Genomic DNA, 27219 nt, shown 5'->3' on the forward strand with positions numbered 1-27219 from the left:
TAACCAGATCAAGGGTATATTCTAACATCTTAGGGACTGTGAAAATTTTTGTAGTAACTGATTCACCCCCTCCCCCTCTCAGTTACTCTATTCCAACAATCTGTATCAGAGCTTTTGGTGCTTGCAAGAAAAGATTTCAAGGATCTAAGCCAAAGATCAAGATGTCCTACAAAAGAGAAATTCCAAAACTCAACAGAGATAAGTTTTCCGCATGGCAAGGATTGATGAGACTTCATCTGGCTACTATTGGTGATACTAGACTAAAATACCTTAAAGAAAAATATGAAGAACCTCCTAGCACATTGTCTGTCAATGACATTGCTGAAAAGAAGACTCACGAGAATATGATGATAGACATAGTATTTGCTCTCAGTTATGAAGAATTTGATGACATTAAGGACTGTAAAACTGCCTTTGAGATGTGGAACAAGCTAAAAGAGATCTATGGAGGAGATGATAATGTGAGAAGAGAAAAAGTAGAAAGTCTAAGAGGACAATTTGATCAAATGAGGATGAGAGAGGATGAAAACATTGCAAAGTATGTTGAAAGAGTTAAAGCATGTGTGAGTGCAATCAGAGCATTTGGAGGTGATATCAAAGGAGAAATAGTTATAAGAAAAGTTCTTAGAACCTTGCTTCCCATTTATGCAATCAAAGTTTTTGCAATTCAGGAAAGGTGTGAAGCAAATCATCAAATAAATCTTGAGGTCATAGTTGGAAAACTAACCGCATTTGAACTAGATAACTTTGACAACTATGTTCCAGCCTCCAAGAACATTGGATCAACATTTCAAGCCAAGATCTCACTCAAAGGGAAAAATAAAAAGGAGAAGGAATCTCAGTTAGAAAGTGAAAATGAATCAAGCCAAAGTTCAGATAGTGACCTTGAAGTGATTGAAGCTCTACTAGCAAGGAAATATTCTAGAGGCAGAGGAAAATATAAAGGTAAAGTTTCTCTAATCTGTTTTTCTTATGAAGAAATTGGTCATATTGCAGCAAGGTGTCCAAACAAGGAAAATAATGATGAAAAGAAAGATTACAAATGGAATGGCAAGAAAGACCTCAAATCATCCAAGAAATCATGCTTCATGGCTGAAAATTCTAAAGATTCTGATAATAGTGAGGATAAAATTGTTTATATTGCCATTAAAGATGATTCTGATAGTGATGAAAAAGATAAAATGGCACTTGTTTCTCATATAAGTAAGGATGATACATGGATTATAGATAGTGGTTTCTCACATCATATGACTGGTGATAAAACTAAGTTTGATCAGTTTGAAGGCTATGATGGTTGCAGTATAAGGTTTGGTAATAATGAACCTCATTTCATAAAAAGAAAAGGAAGAATTTGTCTAACCAAAGAACTTGTATGTAATAATGCCTATTGGGTTGAAGGTCTTAAACATAATTTGCTAAGTGTGGGACAGTTACTCAATACTGGATTCAAGGTGGAATTCATGCATAGAAAGGCAAGATTGTTGAATAAGAAAGGAAAGCTGATAGAATCTGGCACCCAAACTAAAGGTAACTTGTTCTATCTAGAACTTGGTGAATGCTCATGTTTTATTGCTCAAATTGAAGAAAGTTAGTTATGGCATAAAAGGTTGTGTCATGTAAATTTTGATAATTTGGTAAAAATAAGCAAATTCAAGAAAGTGAGAGGAATTCCTAACATTAAGAAACCTAAGGTTGGTCTATGCAAGAATTGTCAGATTGGTAAAATGGGAAAGACTAGTTTTAAAAGTAAGAACTATCAGTCTAAAGATATATTAGATATTGTGCATACTGATTTATGTGGACCCATTGGAATAGAAAGCTATACTGAAGAAAAGCTTTTCATTCTTTTTGTTGATGACTACTCAAGAATGATGACTGTCATGTATCTGAGGAATAAATCAAAAGCATTTGAGAAATTCAAATGGTATTTGGAAAGAGTAGAAAAAGAAATAGGAAAAAGGCTAAAATGCTTAAGGTCAGATAGAGGTGGTGAATTCATCTCACATGAATTCAACAACTTCTGCATTGAAAAAGGTATTAAAAGACAAGTCTCAGCACCAGGAACTCCTAAACAAAATGGAATAGCTAAAAGAAGAAATAGATCCATCATGGATTGTGCAAGAACCCTAATGATAGAAAAGAACATTGCTATCAAATACTGGAAGGAAGCCATCAACACTACAGTTCATACCTTAAACCGAGTATAGTTGAAGAAGGACTCATTCAAAACTCCCTATGAATTATGGTATGGCTACAAACCCAATGTAAGTTATCTAAAAGTATTTGGAAGCAAATGTTATATTTTGAAAGAATCTAGAAAAGGAAAATTTGATGTAAAAGGTGATGAAGGAATATTTTTAGGATATTCGTGCAAAAGCAAAGCATATAGATGTCTAAATCTATCCACTCACAAAATCATAGAAAGTGCACATGTGAAAGTTGATGAGTTTGCAGACAAATCTGAAGAAGAAAGCAAAAAGGTACCTGAAGATTACAGAAGATTTGTTTACATTGAACCAGATACTATACCAAGCATACCATTCACTCAAGAATCCTCAACTCCCGAGTCATCAGTAACTGAGTTGCAAAGAGTTCAAACCGAGCAAGTGTCTACCGAGTTTGAGGCACCTGAGCCAATTCTTACTGAGCCAGAATAGCCTGAACATGAAATTGAAGCACAAGGAGATAGTAATGAAACTCATTCAAGAGGCAAAGAACTTGTATTAGCTAAATTTTTTAGAAGACATCATGCACTAGATCAGATCATTGGAGACAAATCTGAAGGAACCTTGACAAGAAGCAAGCTGAAAAATACTTGTTTACTTGCTGATTTTGAACCTAGAAGCATTAAAGATGCATTGTCAAATGATAGTTGGATTGAGGCAATGAACAAGGAAATAGAATAGATAGAGAAGAACAAGACATGGACTCTTGTACCCAGGCCTAAAAATAAGAATATAATTGGAACCAAGTGGGTATTCAGAAACAAGTTGACTGAAGATGGTAAGGTATCCAGAAACAAAGTTAGATTGGTATGCAAAGGATACTCTCAAGAAGAAGGCATAGATTATGGAGAAACCTTTGCTCCTATTGCAAGATTGGAAGGAGTCAAAACCTTACTTGCATATGCTGCTCACAAAGGATTCAAAGTTTATCAGATGGATGTCAAGTCAGCATTCCTCAATGGAATACTAGATGAAGAGCTTTACATTGAACAACCTGAAGGTTTTGTTGATCCAGATAAAAGGAACATGGTCTGTGAATTACACAAGGCACTATATGGTCTGAAACAAGCCCCTAGAGCATGGTATGAAAGATTGCATAACTATCTTATTTAGATTGGTTTTCAAAGAACTAATGATAATAGTAGCTTGTATATAAAGGAAGGACCAGATAATAAGATTGTTTTGGCAGAAATATTTGTAGATGATACTATTTTTACAGGACATGATGATCTTTGCAAAGAATTTTCAGAACAAATGAACAAGGAATTTGAAATGTCTATGTTTGGTGAAATAAAATTTTTTGTTGGTCTTCAAATTCAACAAAATAAGAATGGCATCTACATCACTCAATCAAAATACATCAAGGAGATATTGAAAAAGTTTGGAATGAAGGACTGTAAACCTGTTGGAACTCCTATGTGTACTGGATTGAAACTTACCAAAGATGATGAATCCATAGAGGTAGATCAAACATTGTATAGATCTATGATTGGAAAGTTGCAATACGTAGTTCATACCAGGGTAGATATTGCCCTTGCAGTTGGTATTGTTACAAGATTTTTAGTGAAGCCAAGAGAAACTCACCTGATGGAAATCAAAAGAATAATGAGATATTTGAAAGGAACTAAAGATTATGGCTTATGGTAAAAATTTGGAGGTAATTTGGATTTGAAAGTGTTTACTGATGCTGATTGGGTAGGAAACCTTGATGACAAAAAAAGCACAAGTGGAGGAGCATTCTTTCTTGGAAAAAGATTGGTTTCTTGGACAAGCAAAAAGAAGAATTGTACATCCCAATCTATAGTAGAGGTAGAGTATGTTGCTGCAGTAGTAAACTGTTCAAATATTGTTATGTTCAAGTAGTTATTGCAAGGAATGAAATTGGAAATCAAAGAACTAGTTGTCATGTTCTGTGACAATACTAGTGCAATCAACATATCTAAGAATCCAGTGATGCATTCCAAGACCAAGCATATTGCAATAAAATATCATTTTGTCAGAGAATTGGTGCAGGACAAGGAGATCAAATTGGAATATGTCCATACAAAGGAACAAATTGCTGACATATTCACAAAACCTTTACCTAAGGATACATTTTTGTATCTCAAAGGTAAGTTAGGGGTCATTTACCTATCTGAAGTCCACTAAAAATAAGTTCTAGTGATGCATCAATGCATACAAGATTGGAAATCTATCTATTGATGCAGTTTAATCAGAAATCATTACATATGAATCAGTACTAAAGGTACATTACAATTCACTTAACTTCTCTTGTCTATAACATGTGTTATCAAAGAGGGAGAGATTTACTGTCATATCATTCTGAAATTTGTGAGATTTGAAAAGTTTGCCATGAAGTCCCTTAACAGAGGGAGATTATTGAAGGAGGGAGAAGTCTGTTATCTTGTTGGACTTGTTTTCAAAATTTCATTTTGTTATGACATGTTGTGTTTTCATCAATGCCAAAGAGGGAGATTGTTGGATAATGTTGTCCTTGATGTCACACAAATATTATATCAGTCATTAGTCTCAAGTTCACCAAACTTAGACAGTCTACAATGCAATCTACAGTGCCAACCGAGCTAACTCAGTCAAAAAAGGAAAGGTGAAAGATAGTGTTCATCGAACTCACTCGGTCATCAGAAGAAATGTGGAAGACAGTGTTAACCGAGCTAACTCGGTCAACAAAGGAAAGGTGAAAGTCAGTGTTAACCGAGTTTCACTTGGTCTCCAAAGGGTAGTTTTCACTGAGCTCATTCGGTTATCTCAGGAAACTCAGTACTTACTGAGTTCTCCCAGGGATTGAAGGATTTTCATGAAGTTCACTGTATTGACTGAGCTCAGTCGGTTAACACAGGAATTATTTTTTGAACAAAGTTTACGGTGCAAAGTCGGCTAGTATAGGGATTTGCAAATTAATTACTTCTAGCCGACTATTGTAATTGTTTGTTTAGTCAGTAATTCGAGCTAACTAAGATAATCTGAAAGGTATATATGGTCACTCAAGTTATGAATTAAAGTGTGTGAGATTATGAAAAAGAAGTTACGAATATGAATTATAGTATGAAAAGACGAATGCTGAGCAAAGTCTGATGAAGGATCAGATCTGTTGAAGGAGCTGTAAAGTTGTATTTGATTAGTAAGGATCTAGTCAAGCATAACAAAGATCTGTAATCTACAAATATAAGTTGCACATTATATTAGGTCACTTCATTGTTGCTTTCTAATCATTGTAATAGTGAATTCAAAATCTCTTAACAGAGTTGCTTTAAGAGCCATTCAATAAATCCTCTAACAAGGTGGCAATTCAGTTGAATTATTCTAAAGACCTCTAGTAAGGCCACTCCTAATAGGGTGATTAAATCCTTTAACAGGGTCACACCTAACAGTGTGTTTTTGTAACCTTTAACAGGGTTGGCTCCTAACAGGGCTCACTTCAGAAGAGTGAAAAATAGTATCTAGTTACATTGGTGGTTTTTCCCATATTGGGTTTCCATGTTAAAATTGGTGTCTCTTGTGTTCTTAATTGCTGAATTGCTTTGTGCATGATAACATATTAGTTCTTAATATTTATCATTTGTTGCAGTAACAAGTTTCAGCATTTTATATTAATTAGATCAAGGGTATATGATGACATCTTAGGGATTGTGGAAAATTTTGTAGTAACTGATTCACCCCCTCCCCCTCTTAGTTACTCTATTCCAACAAGATGAGCATAGTCATAGTAGTCTTTCCTTAGTAGAGGTTCATGCACTTTGAGAGGTCACCAGCATCTTGAAGCATAGCTATTCACAGTTAGTTGCTGAAAGGGATTACCTTCTGGAGTGTGGTAGAACCTGTTATGAGATTTTTTTAGAGAAAGAGGAGGAGGTGGTTGAGCTCACCTAGGAGCTTGATGTGACTGTGGACTCTCTTTAGTGTACTCAGTTGGCTCTTCAAGAGTCACAGTCATAGTTGGATGAGGTTATTGTGGAGTTAGAGTTTGTATAGTCGACACCAACCAGATCTTGTTTAGTTGCATATTGTGGTTGGTGGTGGGTCTCCTTCCACAGTTAGGGATGAGGGATGTGATGATTTGGCAGACACATCCATTTCAGATATGGGTGCTGTAGGTATAGATGAAGTAAGAGTGTTAGTGGAGATGGGCTCTCATGGTGATTTGCTTCTATTTGCTACAAGCGAATCTATTTCTTCATTTCATATAGCTGGTAGCATTGGATAGTTGGTAGTGCCACATTTTCAGAGAAATCAGTTGTGGGTTGTAGGGGAGCAGGTTGATGCTTCCACATTTAATTTCTACTACACAGAGTCTTTCAAAGAGTATCTTTTGGAGAGTTTAGATGTGTGAGAAGATTCATACAGTGTCTGAGGGTACTCTCATTCAAGGTTGTCATGCTATTCAGAGGTTGGTGGGAAATATTTTAGAGACTCTGTCTACAATGCTTCCCCACAAGGATTTTACGGTTGGGTTTTCTAAGAGGGTTGTCTAGGATCTTGCTCGACCGGTTGTTTGGAGTCATAGATTGGAGCCATTTTTTGATTCCTAGTTTGACACTAATGAGCCCTTGACAAAGATTGGGAGTTTTTATCGGCATTACACTATGAGGAGTGCTTATCACTTCTCTTTCAACCCACAAGTAGAGCATTTGGTTTCATGTAGGTGTGGGTTGACTCTAGTTTCATACCATCCATTATGAGATGGGTTTTGGATACAATTGTTAATTGTGTATTGTTTTTGATGTTACACAAATGTCATATTAGCCATCAGACAAAGTCTACCGAGCTCAGACGGTTAGCAAAGCATTTTATAGTGACTACCAAGAATTCTTGAACATTACAAATAAAATTAGCTTTTATCGAGCTCACTCAGTAAGAGAAGGAAAGTTAGCCTTTATCGAGCTCACTCGGTAAGAGAAGGAAAGTTAGCCTTTACCAAGCTCACTCGGTAAGCGAAGTAAAGTTAGCTTTTACTGAGATCACTCGGTAAGGGAAGAGAAGTTAGCTTTTACCGAGCTCACTCAGTAAGCAAAGGAAAGTTAGTTTTTACTGAGCTTCACTTGGCAAACACTGGGGAAACCATTCTGGAGAAGTGGTCACTGAGCTGGGTCAGGCAGCAAAGGATTTTATTGTTCCAAAGAGTTAAGTTTAACTGTTTTATGCAGCCGACTGATTTTATGTTTTTCAATTATTGTAACTTGTAATTGAGCCAACTTGACAAACTACAAGGTATATATGAAAGGTCAAGTTGTGAATTCAAAGTGTAAGTGTGTGGATGCACAAAAAGTGCGAATAAGCAAATATATAAGCAAATGTTGAGGAAGGATTAGATATCCCTATGAAGCTGCAAAGTTGCATTCGATCATTGAGGATCTAGTGAAGCAGAACAGAGATCTGTATTCAGCAAAGATAAGTTGCATATATTTCAGATCACTTCATTGTTGCTTTCTAATCATTGTAACAGTGATTCAAAATCTCTTAAAAGATTTGGTTTGATAGCCATTTTGTAAATCCTCTAACAAGGTGATAGTTTAGTTGAATTGTTTTAAAGACCTCTGACAAGGCCACTTCTAACAAGGTGATTAAATCCTTTAACAGGGTCCACCTAACAGTGTGTTTTGTAACCTTTAACAGGGTTGGCTCCTAACAGGGCTCACTTCAGAAGAGTGAAAATTGGTAACTAGTTACATGGTGGTTTTTCCCAAATTGGGTTTTCACGTTAAATCTAGTGTCTCTTGTATTCATGATTATTCCTTTATGCATGCATGTTAATTACCTTAAATGCTTTATAAGTTAACAGAATATCTATCAAGTTTCAGCATTTATTTGTATGGTTATCGAGTGCCTGCAAAAATATTGTTTTAAGACATCTAAGGATTTGAAAGAAAGATTTTGGGGTAACTAATTCATCCCTCACCTCTTAGTTACTCCATCTCTATTTCTAACAATGGGTTGGCACCATCTTTTGTAGATGGGATCGACAGTTGCAAGTTAGATCACTTGCATTATCTGCACACTTAGGATAGTTTATCAGAGGTTGGAGTTGGTGATAGTAATTCAAGTACATATGGTCATTATTATCTCTATAGTGTGGTTGGGTGTGTGGATAGTCAACACAATCCATCATGGTCCAACCCACACAGTTTGGGAGTGCAACCAACTAGAGGTAACACTAGTAGAAGGATGGCAATATAGAAATAAAAACTACCAAAATTTATTAGTGACAAGAAGGACCCTGTCAGACATTTCCATACATGTGAGACAATTTGGCTAAGGAATGGAGTAACTGATGAAGATGAATGGGTCCAACAGTTTCCAACAACTCTACACAAAGTTTCCATTGATTGGTACTTCGATATGGACAAATATAAGTACCTGGAATAACTTGAAGAAGGAATTTTTATATTGTGTTATGCTTGTTTCAAGATGACAATGAAATAGTTTTCAGAATCTACAGTATGAAGTACGAGAAGAAGAAAACCATGAGAGCTTACAATTGGAGGTTGAAGGAATTACTAAGGAAGATGGAGAGCTAGCTTGTTGATAGATTAAAAAAGAGATGGTTTGTGGAGGGATTGAAGCCTTCTCTCTGGAAGTAAATGAAAATTGTACTGCCCATGTTTTATGTTGATGCTTATGATAGAGCCATGAATCTTGAAAGCGAAGACAAAACTTCTAAGAAGAGGAGCAAGTCCTCATCCGAGAGTGATGACTCATTTGAAAAGAGTAACAATGATGATGAGTAAAAAATGAAGGTGCATGCTCTTTTAAAGGATATGGAACAAATGATGAGGGAGTTTAAATCTATGAAAGAGAGTTTGGGCAAAAGTGATCAAGGGGAACTATGGTGCATTGATTAAAAGTAGAATGGGCACATAGAGGGTTTTGCCATTGAAGAACATTTTGCAACATTTGTCAAGTTATGGGTCATTTCAACAAGGATTGCCAACAATTCATGAAGACAAGGACCCAATAAGTTCTCTTTACACAAGGATAGCTTTCCATCTTCAAGGTAGCAAACACATGCCAACAGACAAAAAGACAATGCATCATTGGGTAGGTTTTGAAAAAATTGGCACAAAGGGAGATGAAATAATGACAAGAAGGAAAAAAGTTGTATACAATATGATTCTACTAGACAACTGATGATCCATTATTGAGCATGTAAATAGTGGGGTTGCTTTGCTTGAGATTGTCAAAAGGACACACCATAGAAGTTGTGCTAATGGTGTGTCTCTGGAGACCATGAGGATGTTAAGTGATCAAAACCTAATGTTAACCTTCTAAACATTGAAGGAAGCATGGGTGAAGAAGAGGTACTAGTCATCACTTATGCCTAAGCAAAGCAAGCAACATATCTCAATCCTTGTACTGAGAAGTAGAGGGTATAGTATGCCAGAGAAGAGATTAAGAAAACAATAAAGGTACAGAAGGAGACACATGAGAAGGTGTCCACTTTTGGGAAGATAGAAGTAGAGCATAATATATTAAGGAAGATGTTACAAATAAAGGCACTAATCAAGTTCCAAGACCTCCTTCATACCATGCCTCAGTTGTGGACAACATTGTTGAATACCTTGTCTGCACAACCTAGTACCACACAATGAACTGATCTTCCTGTTAGGTCTGCAATGGAGCCGATGTTGCTCCTAGTAAATAATGACTAACACCCTGGGGTCTTAGAGATGGGCATCCTCAAAGCTATTCTAATGGATACCATTGTGGATGGTGGGTCTAGGGTAAATGTTCTTCCGAAGGAGACGTGGAAGAAACTCGAAAAACCAACTTTGTGGCCTCCAACTTTCAATTTACTACATGAAGGCCAATAGGGAATCCATCCCTTGAGGAAATTAATGGTTGAATAGGTTACTATAGGAACACAACCGTTCATGTTGGACTTTGTGATGATTCCACAAAAAAAAGAAAGGATATGATGCCATGCTCGACAGGGGATGGTGACAGTGAGGGTCAATCACAATTTGAAGAAAAAATCTCGATGGAGAGCGAAGGGCAGAAGTTTGTTATCAATCTCCGTACTCAAAAGTTTACTCTCTATCATGGTAAAGTTGTGTCTAATATTTTGTTCCCAAAAAGTAAAAAATAATGAAGGCTTTTTGTTTCAAGCTATCTATACCTAGTGTTGTGAAAAAAAACATCGTCATCAAAGTTAATCCAAGTGTACTAAATCAATGTAAGCAATTAAGTGTAAACTGTAGGAATGATAAATTGAATAATCAAATGTGTATAGAGTAAAATATTTAATTTTAAGATTAATCTGGATGAAACTTTTTGATGTTATATTGAGATCTAGTTTTGAATTTTCATTGTGTAATGACATTTTGAGACTAGACTATTGTTATTTTTGCGATTTATGGATATAATCTATTTAAATATTCTATTGATTGTCAATTGTGAGTATTGCTGTTCTTATAATTTTTAATATTGAACTCGCACATGCACACACACACACACATACACACAGATTCCCATGCTCATACACCAGGTTTTCTATGCTCTCTTAGATTTTGATGCCTTCTCCTGCACCCACACCCACACCTACACCCACACCCATACCCAAACTGTTAACTTAGATTTAAACTTTATAAGTGCAGGAGGTTCTGGCTATCAAATGTTGTCTCATTCTTTGTAGGTCCTGAAAGCTTTATATTCTTTTCAAAATTAGTTTTCCAATTATTTATGTGGCCACTTAATGCACATAAAATGACATTGAATATAGAATCAGTATGCATATTTTTCTTATTAATATTTAAATGCATTGCTGAAATGAAAGGTAATTGGCAACATCATGACATTCCCACTTGGTTATATTGTGGTGCCTAGTTATTTGAAGGTCCAAAGAATATGAACTTAAGATGATAGCTGCAACAACCACAATATGGTTCTCCTTACTGAATAAAATCAATTATGTGATAAATATGTATGGCGTAGAATTTGGCTCGTCTGGTGGTTATAGTTAATATTTAAGAGCCTAGTTCCCTAATCGGTATTATATGGTATTATTGCCTATTGCCTGGGAAAATAGAAGTAATCTCTTTCATTGCCTTTTGAATCTTTGCTAGGCTACAATAAAATGTATTAATTCATTATTGTAGCCACAATTATTTCAGATTTTTTTATTTATTGTTTCAAACCATCAATAGAGTATGAAATTTAATCTGTACTGTCACCATCAAATTAGTAGTTTATTCCAATTCATATGCTCCTTCAAAAACTATTTAATTTTTATAATTTTTTTACTTGATTCCTGCAAGAATATATCTTGTACCAAAGTGCTAATAGCTTTTCCTCAATATTCTTACAATCTCCACTCACGGTTCTGTTTATTGTTCTACGCAAAAGGTTCTAGATGTTGGTGCATTTTAGACGACTTTCTTTAATGCAAAAATTGGGAAGAGCTGCAACAACTGAGGAACTGAAAGTAAAGTCAATGACACAAGCATGGGCTTGTCAATCAAATTGTCAAGATGTTTTTCTTGATTTATGCCTGTCAGATGAATTATCCTGGCCTGCATTGCAAAGTTTAGGAGTGGGGTTTTGGTTTACAAATGTGACTTCACTTTGATCAAGGGTAAGAACTACCTTTTCTTTACAGTTGTTTCCTTTCCTTCTTTTTGATAGAATTTTATTTCTTTTTGACTAAATTTTTAAACAAAGTGTTTTTAAATACACCAAAACCATCCTGGTAAGGTCTTCGAAACGGTAATTGGATGAGACATTTTATTAGAATTTGTTATCTGTACTAGCAATAACTCCTCTTTTGCATACATCCTGTATAAACTTATGTCATTAATGTAATTATAATTTGACTCCATCAATACCATTATTACACTTGTAACCTAGTTATTGTGCACAAGCTACATGGCCTCCATTTTTTGTAAACACCCAGATATGTATTCACAGTTGAAATCTTTTGCAAACTATTGTAATGATTACACAGTTTACTTCATCAACTTTAAGCAAGAATGGATTAAGATTAGTTTCTAGTACTATCAACATATTTGTGAATGTTAATAGTCAAATGTTGCTTTAGCTCTAACCATGACAAAGGAGTTCTCTTGCATGAAGAAATCTGTAGTGAATGTTTTTGAGGAAACTTTGATTGTGTCGCTGTGACATTCTTCTTGTAATGATAATTAGAGATCTATCATGTCCCCAATTTCTGCCCTTCCTTAGTGACAACATTTCTAGCAAGGTTGGTCTATTATCTGGTTCCCATAGGCCAGCAGAACATAGAGGGAACCAACCCAGGGGCTTTGAGAGTCATGCATGAGCTTCCCAAGTAATTCGGAGCTGTAGACAATAGTTTCCTACAATTTAGGAGGGATTCCTAATTTGTAGGGATTGACTAGGAGTGGTCTAGGAGGCATTTGGAGACCTTGACGAATGTTTTGGAGACTTAGAGTGCATCTCCTATTTTTTAGGAGGAACTCCCAGTTCAGTGACAGTTCTCTCAGAGGTGCACATAGTAGGGGAGTCATTGGGACTCAATTTTGGTTGATTGGGGTTGTCTCCTACTTTTTAGGAGCATCCCTAGATTTTAGGGATGGACTGCCAGTTGACCCATCTTGTCTGGCATCAGTCACAGATAGGTGACAAGGTCAAATTCATGTTTGATTGGTCATTTTGGGCCTTTTGGGACCATTTAGGAAATATTTTAATATATTTAAATATTTCCTAAGTTGGTGATTAAATAAATTTAAATAAGGTTAATAATATAACCATTTTGGAGTAATAAGGGGATTTTGGCATCAGTTGATCAGGTACACCTATGTGTTATAGCTCGTTGGAAAGGTCTCAAATTATTATACATGATTTTTACTATCTATAGAATTTTTCGTGCCTTCAGCTATGGAATTTTAATAAAGTAATGTTTTTCCTATAGCATGGATGACTTTAATTGGAAAAATGTTATTTTATTATATTTTATTTAAAGGGCAAAGTGTAATTTCCCTTTAGGGTTCAATTTACAATTCGAAGGGGATATAAGGAGATGGAGACCTAATTTCTTCTTATTTTTTGCATATTGAAAAACTTTTTTTTGTGAATTGGCTCTAAGAGAGCAATTCTTCATCTGGGATGCAAACCCCAGGTTCTGGATTGGCTGGGACGTAGCCCTCAGCAGTTATTGGCATTGGATTCTTTAGACAGTGTGTGTTGCTATCAGGGATAGAGTACACCATTCTCTATTGTGGATTCAGTTGCAAATTTATGGTTTCACCTTTACAGATTGATTCTCAACTGGGACGTGATTCCTTGCAGTCTTACGGCTGCCATTTGCAATAGTTTGGCATCATTGTTGGATGTAAGCTCCTTGGAACTGCATTGGATTTATTATTTGGCTTTATAAATCAGAAATTTGCCTAGTGCGATTTATAGCAATTCTGATTTGGTTCTATGTTCTTATTTATTTTCAGTCTCCTCTCATGTTTATTGTTCATTATTCATTACTATTGTGAAAACTATCAGAAAACACCAAACAAAAACAAAACCTTCTGCAACTTCTGTCTATTCTCAAAGACCATCAAAGAAATCACAAGAAAATATAGTTTATTAATTTAAAAACTACAGCAGATCAGCAAGGGCATCTATCAGGGATCTTTTAGTGGTATCAGCGCCTACATCCTGCCAGCGTATAGGGTTTGTGAGAAATTGTCACAATAGATTTTGGCATCTGGGTATTGGATAAAAAGTTTTGATAATTCATTTCAGCATCTGGGTACTAGCTTAAAAGTTTTGATAATTCATTTTGGCATCTGGGTATTGGATAAAAGGTTTTGATAATTCATTTCAGCATCTGGGTACTGGCTAAAAATTTTTGATAATTCATTTTGGCATTGGGGTACTAGATCAAAAGTTTTGATAATTCATATTAGCAGTACAGGGTCGATTTTTGCTTTGGCATGTTAGTTTCAGTTGGTCAGTGTGGTAGTTCATTATGGCAAAATTGTTAAGAGATATAACCCTGTGGAAAGAATGGGAACAGTTACAACAAAAATTTAAGCTTCAATTGCAACAATTCAATGATTCTATATCAAGGAAATTTGGACCTACTAGTGGATCATCATCTTCTTCTAGAAAGGATCCATTGCCACTAGACAAGAAAACGGAAGTAATTAGCATACTTCAGGAGTATAATACTCTTCCTCAATATGTTAGGAGAACTTTCATTTCAAAGATTAAATTGACATGCATCCAAAAAAATTTCATAAGGTTAAGCTTGCAAAAAAGGAATACCATGCCATAGTTGATGATATGATTTCATGTGAGAAAGAAGATTTGTATCAACCTATCCATGTTCATGATAAAAACACCATAATGGATTAGTCACTTGCAGGGTATGCAGAAGAAAGGCATGAAGATGTGTTATCATTTGAGTTGCAGCCTATGAAAAACAAAAGTTAGTCATCATGTGGGATTCCTAAAGAAGAAATAACTCTAGATTAGGAGGAGACACATAGCACACCATTGATTCATCAAGTTGATCACAAAATGGAAGAGATTACAATCATAGATCAGTCCATTAGGGATACTGAAAGCATGTCTCCAAGGTCTGATCCCTATTCTAATTTTTGCAATAGTAGCTCTAGTCATGTGGTATCATCCATTTCACATGAAGGTAATGAGGTTGTTGAGTCTTCCTATGATGGTACTCAGGTTAAGTGTGTTGCACATGAGATTTATATTGTGGATTCAAACCACAAAGGTTTTGATTGTGTTTATCCCACCTTGGAAGATGTGAAAAAGGCTCAAGAGACGTACAATGGATGGTCACATAGAGTTAAGAAGGCCAAGATGCTTGCTGCCCAAGCAAGACAACACTTACAAGAGGTCAAGGAAAGATGCAATCAGCTTGATAATGCAAGAAGACAAAGAGAGTCATACATTAGATCCTTATTTCTTCCAAGGGAAGAAAGTGAGGATGTTGAGCATACAAGGGAAGAGCTTCTTGAGGTAAGTCCACAAGAAGAGCATGTTGAGATGTGCGAAGAGGAAAAGAGTTATGATTTAGAAAACTCAGTTTGGTCTAGTGTGCATCATAAAGTTTATGACGTTCCTCTTTTAAAGAGCTGCTTAAAGGCTCCAAACAATGATGATATTAGTTTCACACTTGATGGACCAGCCACAAGTGTTATTTTCATTTGTGTGGAATGGAACATTATTGATTCTGATTTGGTTAGTCATGTATCATCTACAATGGAAGGACAATTGTTAAGATCATATGAATCATCTTGTCTTAAAGAGATGATTAGGGAGACTAAGAGGCTGCTTACTAAGAAGATATTGCATTTTGATAATGTTTGGTTTGTTTGGCATACTACATCTTGGAGTTTGTTAGTAATGAAAAACATATCAGTTATGGAGATAGAGGTATGGATCAAATTTTGGGCAGCTAAGGTAGTTAATGGGACATGTTATATTCATTTGAACACACCCCATGGACCAACACCTTTAGAGGAGTCACCTACATTGGAAGGGGAGGCAAGAGAAGACCGCAAAAACATTGTGAAAATGTATGAACATACTTCTGATTTTTTGACTTTGAACAGAAATTCTCTTTCATCTCATGAGTCCAACTTTGAACCTTGGGTTGGTTACATTCAAGTTGGGGTGTTCAAGTGTGAAGTTGATCCTTCCCTAGAAAGAGTTGATGACATATTAAGTTGCATACCTAGTGGACCAGCCACAAAGAGCCTATCTTTGTTGAGAATTAGAAACATCTCTCAATCATCAATGGGTTTATCACCTCTTCCATATGATAGGGCAGCGATATACCTTTTGATTGAAGATTCAAACTTTTTAAATTTACATTTGGCTTTCAAGATCAGAATATAAGGGACTTCGTTGGTTACATGGTTAAACAAAACATTTACTTAACAACCTTTAATGAAGGCACACTAATTTGTGGAAATATAGGTAAAGTTACAGTAGCTATTTGGAAGAGTTGAAAAAGTATTCAACAAACTTTCCTTGCCGATGATTGGTTCATTTGTGAATTCCTAATAGCATTGGTTGTTGGTAGTAATTGTGGTTTCATTTGGAGTGAATTTTTTAGTTGGTTGGATGAGGTACAGTTTCACAACAACAACATAATGAGTATCAACATGCCGAAGGGATGTGTTAGTGCAAAGATTTTGGATCTTGGTATCAACATGTGTTGGGCATTTCTTTAGTGGATTCATATTGAGTTGCTTCACTTTTGGTATACAGATGTTTACATCAGAGTAGCATAGTGGTTGGTTGGAGCAACATTTCTCAGATTGATATGGGATTCAGGAATTGATAATCCTACAATGTTGGGTACAAATGACACATGCTTTGGTTTTTCTCATGATGGCATACATACTTCATCTTCGAGTTTGTCATCTACATCCATTGATATGGTAGTGGTATCCTTGTTGATTGGTGATTCCATAGTCTTCGATTCCTTATGGACTAGTGGTTGTCCAAGCTGGAATCATTTACTACTTGACTTGGCATTGACTACATCCATGATTCAGTATGAGGGCATTGAGGGGTGTTTCTTTGGGACATTTGTTGTTTGGAATTGGTATGATGACGTCTATGATATCATTCGAGTTGCTGGTCAGAATTATAGCAGCATTGTTAAGTGGTCATGTGGGTTGGAATACTGGTTTATGGGAGTTCACTTTCACACCTTGCTGGTCTGCTTCATTGTATGTATGTTTCATGGAGTGCAGTTGAGATACTTCTTCATCTCATTCAATACATTTGGTATTTTGGTTTTGGATTTGGGCCTTGGTCTCATTGATACATTGGTGCTTCAGGGTCCTAATGAATTGCTTTACAACTTGTGGTTCACTAATATTTATATCAGAGTGACGAAGCGTCAGCATTGTGGTTCCCTTTTGAGGCGAATTTAGAATCCTGGAATCACTTGGATTTGCAGTTCAATAGTTGAGGATGTGGAAGCCAATGTAGGCTTACTAGAGTTTCCTCCTTTAGTGTTCCATTTTGGCTCTTTCAGAGAGCAATTCATTGAGGAGTTGACAGAGTTGGTACAGTATTTGATTGCTCTTCCTTCACGGGGTTTTGATGAGGCTACTTGTTTAGGTGTAGTGCAGGAAAATGCTTCTAGAAGATGGAACTACAAACCTTCCAGGATGGCTTGGGACCCTAGGATCATTCTTGGTTATGGTATGGACTTGCCTACTATTTGTGGAGTTGGATTGACATTGCTTGAGGACAAGCAATCTTTGGGAAGGGAGGACTGTCATGTCCCCAATTTTTGCCCTTCCTTAGTGACAACATTTCTAGCAAGGTTGGTCTATTATCTGGTTCCCATAGACCAACAAAGCATAGAGGGAACCAACCTAGGGGCTTTGAGAGTCATGCATGAGCTTCCCAAGTAGTTTGGAGCTGTAGACAATAGTTTCCTACAGTTAGGAGGGATTCCTAATTTGTAGGGATTGACTAGGAGTGGTCTAGGAGGCATTTGGAGACCTCGGCGTACGTTTTGGAGACTGAGTGCATCTCTTATTTTTTAGGAGGAACTTCCAGTTCAATGATAGTTCTCTCAGAGGTGCACATAGTAGGGGAGTCATTGGGACTCAATTTCGGTTGATTGGGGCTATCTCCTACTATTTAAGAGCATCCCTAGATTTTAGGGATGGATTGCCAGTTGAGCCATCTTGTCCGGCATCAGTCACAGACAGGTGACAAGGTTAGATTCATGTTTGATTGGTCATTTTGGGCCTTTTGGGACCATTTGGGAAATATTTTAATATATTTAAATATTTCCTAAGTTGGTGATTAAATAAATTAAAATAAGGTTAATAATATAACCATTTTGGAGTAATAAGTGGATTTTGGCGTCAGTTGATCAAGTACACCTATGTGTTATAGCTCATTGGAAAGGTCTCAAAATATTATACATGATTTTTACTATCTGTAGACTTTTTGGTGCCTTTAGCTATGGAATTTTAATAAAGTAATGTTTTTCCTATAGCATGGACAACTTTAATTGGAAAAATGTTATTTTATTATATTTTATTTAAAGGGCAAAGTGTAATTTCCCTTTAGGGTTCAATTTACAATTGGAAGGGGATATAAGGAGATGGAGACCTAATTTCTTCTTATCTTTTGCATATTGAAAAACTTGGTTTTGTGAATTGGCTCTGAGAGAGCAATTCTTCATCTGGGATGCAAACCCCAGGTTCTGGATTGGCTGAGATGTAGCCCTCAGCAGTTATTGGCATTGGACTCTTTAGATAGTGTGCATTGCTATCAGGGATAGAGTACACCATTCTTTATTGTGGATTTAGGTTGCAAATTTATGGTTTCACTGTTACAGATTGATTCTTTCAGCTGGATCGTGATTCCTTGCAGTCTTACGGCTGCCATTTGCAACAGTTTGGCATCATTGTTGGATGTAAGCTCCTTGGAACTGCATTGGATTTATTATTTGGCTTTATAAATTAGAAATCCGCCTGGTACAATTTATAGCAATTTTGATTTGGTTCTATGTTCTTATTTATTTTCAGACTCCTCTCATGTTTATTGTTCATTATTCATTACTATTGTGAAAACTATCAAAAAATACAAAACAAAAACAAAACCTTCTGCAACTTCTATCTATTCTCAAAGACCATCAAAGAAATCAAAGGAAAATATAGTTTATTAATTTAAAAACTACAGCAGATCAGCAAGGGCATCTATCATAGATCTTTCAAGATCATTATCTATCTCAAACTCAAAAGCTTGATAAGCATTCAACCTTGTTGAGTCAGTTTTTGGCATGCTGATATGTTATTTATTCAAGTTATAAATACTATAGTAAATCAATTGTGCTAGGGTTTAATATGATAACACAATTTTTTTGTAGATTCAATTTAGTCTATGTTTATTCTCGGTAATAGGATTAATTTTATTAATAAAGTAAAAGCATTACAAATTAAAGATCAATTGTCTGAACAAAACACCACCATCCGACTGCACCATCAAACTCATCCCCACCACTTTTGGCATGATCATTTTCAATTTTCACTACCAAGATGTCAATGGCCTAAACCTTAGCCCTGCACTACACCAGAGACCACCCACGTCTTCATATTTCAAACTCCAAAATTGCTGGGACCCCAAGAAACAAAAGATCAGTTCTAAATGATTTACAATTAACATTTAACATTTAAACTAAGAGCCAAAAGGACACAATCACCAGGACCCTTCCTTGACATTTACAGAGATGCCTACATATTTTTTTAGAAAGAAACATGACATTCTTTCATCCCACTAACCCCAGAAACCATTACACAGTCTACAAGAAAAGGTCAGACCCATTATAAACAGAAAATTTCAACTTTCATAAAGCATCACCTAGAGACAAACAATATTATAGGAACCCTGCATTCTCAGCTTCCTCATCTTGCTAGTGCTACACTGTGTTCATTCCTTCACCATTGCATGCACATAACCACTCATTCAGTCTCGCCTCATTGAACTTAGGCATCCCAACATCATTCTTCCTGCCCTGTTCATCTCTGCATGCCTGGAGCCATTTGTTCATTCTCTTATCGTCCTTCTCTATCCATCCACTCACCTGCTTCATTTCTTTGATGTCCTTATCTAGGAAGTGAATCATTACAACCAATTTTAGTACTAACCAGCCACGGGGGGCCTCCTTGAATCTTTGCCTCCAATGTTTCTCATCAAACTGCCAGACATATGGGGTGTATTTGGTACATTCAATCTTCTCCGATCCACCTTGTTGATTAGACAGATTTATCCCCAATCTTAGGATTGACTGCTCAAGAATGTTATCCATGACCCCAAGAAATTCTCATGGAACAATGGTTTCTATCACCATTTTGACAATTTCCTTCTCTTCACCTAACTACAAACCCCAAAGCCATAATCTGCAATGTACCCATTTTTTAGTTGTGGTAGAGTTGATGGATTCAATCCATCATTGGGTACTTGTAGGTTTATACTGGTGTTTAGAGGACCTCGTTATGGAGTTATTAGGCTCTCCAGTGGCCAGTGGTGAGTTTTGAGGGACTTACTATTTATAGCAAGTCAACAGATTGTTTCAATGATCTCAAATGAGTTAGAGGAGTTGAGTGATGCTCTTAGTTTTTAGTTTTGGGTTTTGAGTTGGGCTCCAAGAATCTTGGGAGCACCTATTTTTAGTAAGTCACCTTGTTAGGTTCATTAATAGTCTTTCTTAATTAGGGTTACTCATGCTCCCAAATTTTGATTCTGACACTTCTTTAGTCATTTTCACAAGATGGGTGAGTTATGATTATTATTTAATTAAATACGCTGAGGTTGTTATTTTTGCTGGTATTGTATATTGACCACCTGATGTCATTGTTCATTGGAACTGGGTTGAAAAGTTTTAAATCTTGAACACAAAAAACAATGATCTTGTGTGTAAGAATATCATTTGAAAACTATTAGCATTTCATTATAATTTATTTGGTACGTAATACACACTGCAAAACATAATGTAAACAGCAATATGAACATAAATGATAAAATTTTGTTTTCCATGATTCATGGGCTAAGCTCTCATTTTATTTTCTTTGTATATCTCTATACTATTGAATTAACATGAAATTTAAAAAAAAAAAAAAAAAACTTACCTTTTGATATCCAAAATTTTTACATTTTTTTCAAAAACTCTTAATCATTTGGTTCGCCGATTTTTCCCCCAATTTTTTTTGTGCTGCCATGCCCCATCAGCTCTCATGTGACTCTCGTGAAGCAACATCCCTTTCTTGTATAGCTTTTGTTTTATCTTCTTATTTGAGTTATTTCTTGCTGGTTATTCCACTAACTGATGAGTAAAGTATCTTGTCTAGATGAAACAGAGAAAATTTAGTCTTTCTAAAGCTGTTTTAGATGTTCTGGCATTTGGTTTCTTATCTCCAAAATGGGTAGTCATATCTTAGATTTGCATTGTATTTGCTTTAGGTCACCAGAAAATTCTTAGTAGACATTTCAGGGTTCCTATAAGGATTTATTTTCTTTACTTCACAATTGATGAGCATATGCTTACGTGCCAGATCTTGCTATAAGATATTCCCAATTTTCTTCTTTAGAGAAGAGCTTCCAAATAATGACTGTAGGTACTTTGCAGATGGAGAAACTTGCTTGGGCACAATATCTGAAAAGAAAAGATCCTAAGGATTGTGCACTATTATATATGGCTTTGAATCGATGGAATGTTTTATTGGGGCTTTTCAAGTCGAGCAGAGATGAAAAGGACAAGCCTTTGGTTGGATTTTTGGCACGTAATTTTGAGGTATTAGTTTTCTGGTGCTTTTCTTTTAGAAGATTTATATAGTCATGTATTTTATCTGTTTTTGCTACTTTTAACAGATTACAAATACTCATAAGAGAAATTTGTTTTTACCCCCTAGAAATAAAGATTTTGTAAATGCTTTTAATGAATTCTTTTTGTATCTTGATATTTAATTTTTAAACTATGATAGCTAGACTCTTACTTGATACTCAATGAAAGGCATAATTTAAATGACTCTCTCAACACATTTAGCAGTCGATCTTTCTATATTATGTTTGTAATGCTTTTGATCTAACCTTGTAATCCCTTGGATGGTGTACCACTAGTAGTGTCACTCCACATTCTGTTATAATTGCACTCATCTTTGAAGAAGTGGAAGTGGCTATAATTATTGAAATTGCATTCTCCACTGAATAAGTGAAAGTGGTTGTGGCTCATGAGTGTTGTGGTTGCACTGACCACTGAATAAGTAGAAGTGGTTCTGATTACACTCACCACTGAATAAATGGAAGAAGCTATAGCTGTTGTAATTGCACTTAGCACTGAATAAGTAAAAATGTTTGTGAGAAGTGTATTCGTTCATTGTAATTCTACACTCCATTTACTAAACATTGAAGTGCTTTCCTTTCAGTTCTTGCATGGCACAATCCAACGAAGAAGTAAAATTCTGGTTGGCATTGCCACCAAGAGTATTTTTCTTTTAAGTCCCTGCTTTCCAGATAGTTGGTGTTGTCCTATCACCTTGTTTTGTCACCCTCGCCCAGCTTGGGATCTGGGCTATTGAAAAGTGACAAGGACATTGCCTTGCGATTTATTTCATTTAAAAACTTTAATTTTGTTGGTGGTGGTTATTACGTGGCGTTAAAAGAATATGGCAAGCATATATTCTCCTACGAAACTACGGAAAGAAGCAAACTTACTAGTGCACCCTTTTAAATTTGCAACTGCTAAAAAATGATGTCTATTAGGTTGCTTGTAAGATGTATTTGGTGGTGATTTTTGCCTTTTAAATCATAGTTTTCACACATCCAAGTTTTCCTATTCTTCAAGTAGAAGACTAAACTCAGAACAATGAATGGCACGAGTCACCATATGGTAGTTTCTTTTTGCAAATAAGTCACCCGTCTGCTAATATGTTGCTGCAGTGTTGGTTGTAATTTTGATAAAAACTCTCTATGCCTACTTCCATGATTTCTTATGATGGAAGTATTGTCATTGATGTCCAAGGTAGGTCATTCATCTCAGTAAGTCTGTAAGTAAATAGTTGAATAGTTTGGTGAGAATATTTTAACAAGAATGTTATACTAAATTATCATTAATACAAATAAGAGATGAGAGCTATGAAGGATCCACGAGTGGCTTGGCTTGATCATATTCAAGATTACCAACAGGCAATCAAATTTAGTTCTATGGAGTCCCTTACATTGATAGGAATATATAATTGATAGCAATGCATTTGATTATAATATTAAAATATCGAGAATGACATATAATGAAGTTTTTACAAATACTCCTTTAGAACAATGATTGGCTTCATATAGACAGTAAACAATAGATGAAAATAATAAAAGGATGTGTTTTGTCATGAAACATTCCAGTCAGCATATAAGGTGCCAGACAAGTAAGGAAGAAGCATAATTCATGACATGTCAGAGATAAAGGAAGGTAATCAATGAATATAGATGGTGGTAAAACGAGGAAGTCCGATAAGAGTATTGACCAAGAGACAAGAAATGTAGCAATATTATAAGACGGTGATCTTTATCAAGCAATGATTAGAAAAGGACAACTTCAAATCGAGACAAACATATTTTATGTTCACACTCAATGATGTGGAGAAATTCTAATTAGATGTATAGATTGTAGACATCTAAAAATCTTTTAGAAAATAATATTTTTATTTTCTGGAAAAAAGTTTCTGATGACATCATTATTTATTTATTAATTAATTGTTTAATTAATTTATTTATTTTTATGTCATTAAATCCCTTTATCTTAATTAAAAATATTTAATTAAGGAATCCCTCCCAAAAATGTTTAAATTTTATTTAAACATTATTTCCTTATTTATTAATTATTTAATTAATAAATTGACTAAAAAATTCAAAATAAATAAAAAATTAATTTTTTGCCCAAAACTTGGCCAATTTCCTTAAGACCACTAACCTCTTCCAAAATCTCCTAATCCTTCTTTAATTTTGATTAAAGACTAATCCCATCATTTCTTACCCCTAATCCCAACTCAAAAATATTTAATTAAGATTAAATATTAATCCTCATGTTTATTAAAAAAGTTTTAATAAATATCTCCTCAACCCAAACCCTTGAAATAAATAAAATTTTATTTATTTCCTAAAAATCTAATTTATCCTCATCCTAAGAAGTTTTAGACTCTTCTAGAAAGTCTTCATCCTCATCCTAGGAAGTTCTAGACTATTCTAGAAAGTCTTTATCCTCATCCAAAGTCTAGACTCTTCTAAAAGATGTCTTTAAACCTAATCCTAATCCCCTCCTAACCTTTTCACATTCCCTAAACATGGGTTAAGACTTACTAACCCAAGCCAAAGTTAACAAATATCTCCTCCTTCACCCACCCTCATTAAATGCCATCCACTTGCCTATCTCTAAGCTAATCCTAAACCATCCTAATCCATCCTCTAATCATTTGCACAATCCTGAGAAAGCTTAAAACCTTCCTAATCAAGCCCAAGTCAAAATTCTTCTCATCTCCCTCAAAATATCCCAACCATAAAACTTTATGAAGCCCACTAGGCCATAAATGACTCTTCCAAGCCTTTTTATTGCTCTTACAAGCCATTATGAGGGTCTGTATGAAGATTTTATCCCTTGAGCTTCCTTTGTTGACTCATCCTTTCTCTTTCCTCCATCCTCTCACCCTGTGACATGTGTCACTCCTTGATTGGCTGTAAGAAAGCACAATCCATGTGCTCTCCTCTCATGCAATTTGAGCCCTCCATGAGCTTTTTCCCATCCTTGCATCTTAGCCCTTGATCCCTCAAACCCTTTGCCTATTTAAGGAATCCTCTCCCAAGCCATTTTAACACAATCCATGAAGTAAAGTCATAATGCCATTTTAAGAAGCCATTTTACATCAAAACCATACACTCACACCCAAATTCCAACTCCATTTGAAGCCTTTTTTGAATCATAAGCTTGAGCATACATCCTATCTATTTAGACAAAGCCACTCAACAAGAGAGTTTCTCATTGAGAGAGCTCATTAATGGCTCATATTCTCAATTGAGAGTTCATCTTAGTCTATCTTGAAGTTTATGAATATTGTTTAGTTTGTAGAAGCTTTATTTAAATTTAGTTTCTATTAGCATACTAACATTGCTCATATACATTTTGGCATGCTCGGTGGGACCCCGCATGGGTCATCTTCATTAGCTTTTTTAGTCAAGTTTTATATCTCATTTGCTAATTTTGGCTAATTTTGATTGTTTTTGTGATTGGTAAGATTGTATAAATTGGTTTTGTAGGTCCACATGAGCATGAAAAAGACAAAAGAACTCATAATCTATCTCATAGTATTTGCAGATTTTTCAAGCTTATAAGTGGACAAAGAACTTGGAATTCTTCTTCCTCTTCTTGTCTATATTCTTCTTATTCCATCTGCTTCTTCTTCTTCTTCTTGTGGGAGATCTTGGCCATTTTTTTTTTTTAAGGAAGCAAAATCATACACACTTCTTTTTAGTGCTTAAAATGAACCCCCAAATCATACTTAAATCTATTAAAAAATTAAAAATTTGCAAAAAAAAAAAAATCTTTTAACAAGTGAAACTAAACCAATCCAATTATTTGCATCCTTACAACATCAAGGTTTTAGATGCATTCATGCAAAGTTAGGAACACTTCATTTTTGAGAATTTAAAAAGAACTTCAAGTTTCCATTTCAAAAGGTTCAAAATCAACACTAAGTGCACACTAAAATCTAAATCAAACTCAAAGCATCAATCAAGGATAAAATGAACCTCATTTGCAAATATTTTAAAGTTCTTTTAAAAATTTCATGAAAACTAAGAGTCCTAAATGGTTGCCAAAAATTGTCCTAAAATCTTTGTTATTTGTTCTAAACAAATTCTTGTTGCAAAATCTTGAATGTTTCTTAGGTTTTTCATTCATCAAAACAATCTAGGAATATCATTTTTGGGTTTAAAATATGCAAACTAGAACACAAAATCTTGAATGAAAACCAAAGTCCAAAGAGTCATTTTCACTTTTGAGTCCAAAACAATCTTGAATGATCTAAGGTTAAAACAAAGCACTTCAAAGTTCTTAAAATAACACACAAAATCTCAATCTTGAATGCTCAAAGGAAAAAATTTGAATGTTTAATCACTTGTCGTTAAATGCATGTTGCTAAAATCACTCTTGAGTGCCATGGATTAAAATCAAGTTTTTTTTTTTTTATTAATGCATGATTAAAACAAAAATTCCAATCTTGAATGTCATAGATCAAATAATCATCTTTTGGGGCATAAAAAGAATTCACATTTTTGAAATCTTTTAAGTTATAAAAACTAATAAAGACGCTTTGAGTAAGTTTGTAGTTGGACTCACCATCTTTAATCACCCATCAATTTAACCATTGGTTGCAATCTCAGCGCCATCTATGGGAATGGGTCTACCTAAGAGGGTGTTAAGTGCTCCACAAAGATCAAACTCCACTCACTTGGGTCTTTAGTGGTTTTTCTAAGTTAGAAAATTCTTTGAATGTGCATTAATCTTGCTCACACTTCATTTGGGCATAAAAATTGGACAAATCTTGACATGGAGGGCCTCTGGGCGTGCGCTTGGCAATCCAGTTTCACACATCTTTGTTTTGGACTTAAAAAAAACTCACACTCAATCTTGAATGCCTAACAATCAATGAACATTGCATGGTTTGGATGCATTTTCAATGGCGCTCGCATTTCTTATGTTGACAATCTCTCGACTTTCATTATGCTGACGATGCTGTCAAATTGAAATGAACATTGTATACCACAATCACAAGTGTCTTCAATCATAGCTTACAAAATCTAAATCATCAATTGGAATAAACGCATGTCTTTTAAAGCCCAAGATCATGTATGTGGTCTTGTTTTACACTTTTTAGGAGGCCTCCTTGGAGATTTCATCACCCCTTGGGATGACCTCAACTCTAGCGTTCCGGTAGAGTATAAAAATAGGGAGGAGAATCGAAAGACACTTCTCTTGGAATCAAGATTTTGTCACTCGGGCTAAGCCTCAAGAAACTTTATACCCTTGAGAAGTGAAAGAGGAGAAGTGGGTTACCGCTCTTCTCGACTGTGTGACATCTTTTTGGTTTCATCTACGGATTTGGGCCTCACGTACCTTGCGTATATCAAGGACTCCCTAGCTATAACAAATTTTATCCTTGTAGAAAGCTTCCTAGGATGTTGGTGTGTTTGACGTGCTTGCTTCAAAATTTTGTTTTCTTGTTTGTTCATAGCTTTTGAATGAATGTTTGCCAACTTTGGTCAAAATGTCAAAAAAGCAGAAATCTCCCAGCTCAAGGCATACTTAGCGTAGTCACTGCCTCATCAAAAAATCATCCAAGCTCCCCCACTACAACCGAATCTATCTAGTTCCTTGCTTTAGAACAATCCCAAATCCAAAGTCTCTCCAAATCATCCCCCCTAGCTAGCTAGCAACCCAATCCAAAATCACACCCAAGCCTTTAGA

At 35.4% G+C, this 27219-nt stretch overlaps 1 pseudogene; it reads left to right on the forward strand.

Moving 5' to 3' along the window:
* Positions 1 to 27219, forward strand: part of LOC149563967 (uncharacterized) — a 254586-nt pseudogene that overhangs the window by 43875 nt on the left and 183492 nt on the right.

The sequence above is a fragment of the Cupressus sempervirens genome, chromosome 4 (genome assembly GCF_028749045.1).
Source record: "Cupressus sempervirens isolate cs-2001-9-10 chromosome 4, ASM2874904v1, whole genome shotgun sequence".
In the NCBI taxonomy this organism is placed as follows: domain Eukaryota; kingdom Viridiplantae; phylum Streptophyta; class Pinopsida; order Cupressales; family Cupressaceae; genus Cupressus; species Cupressus sempervirens.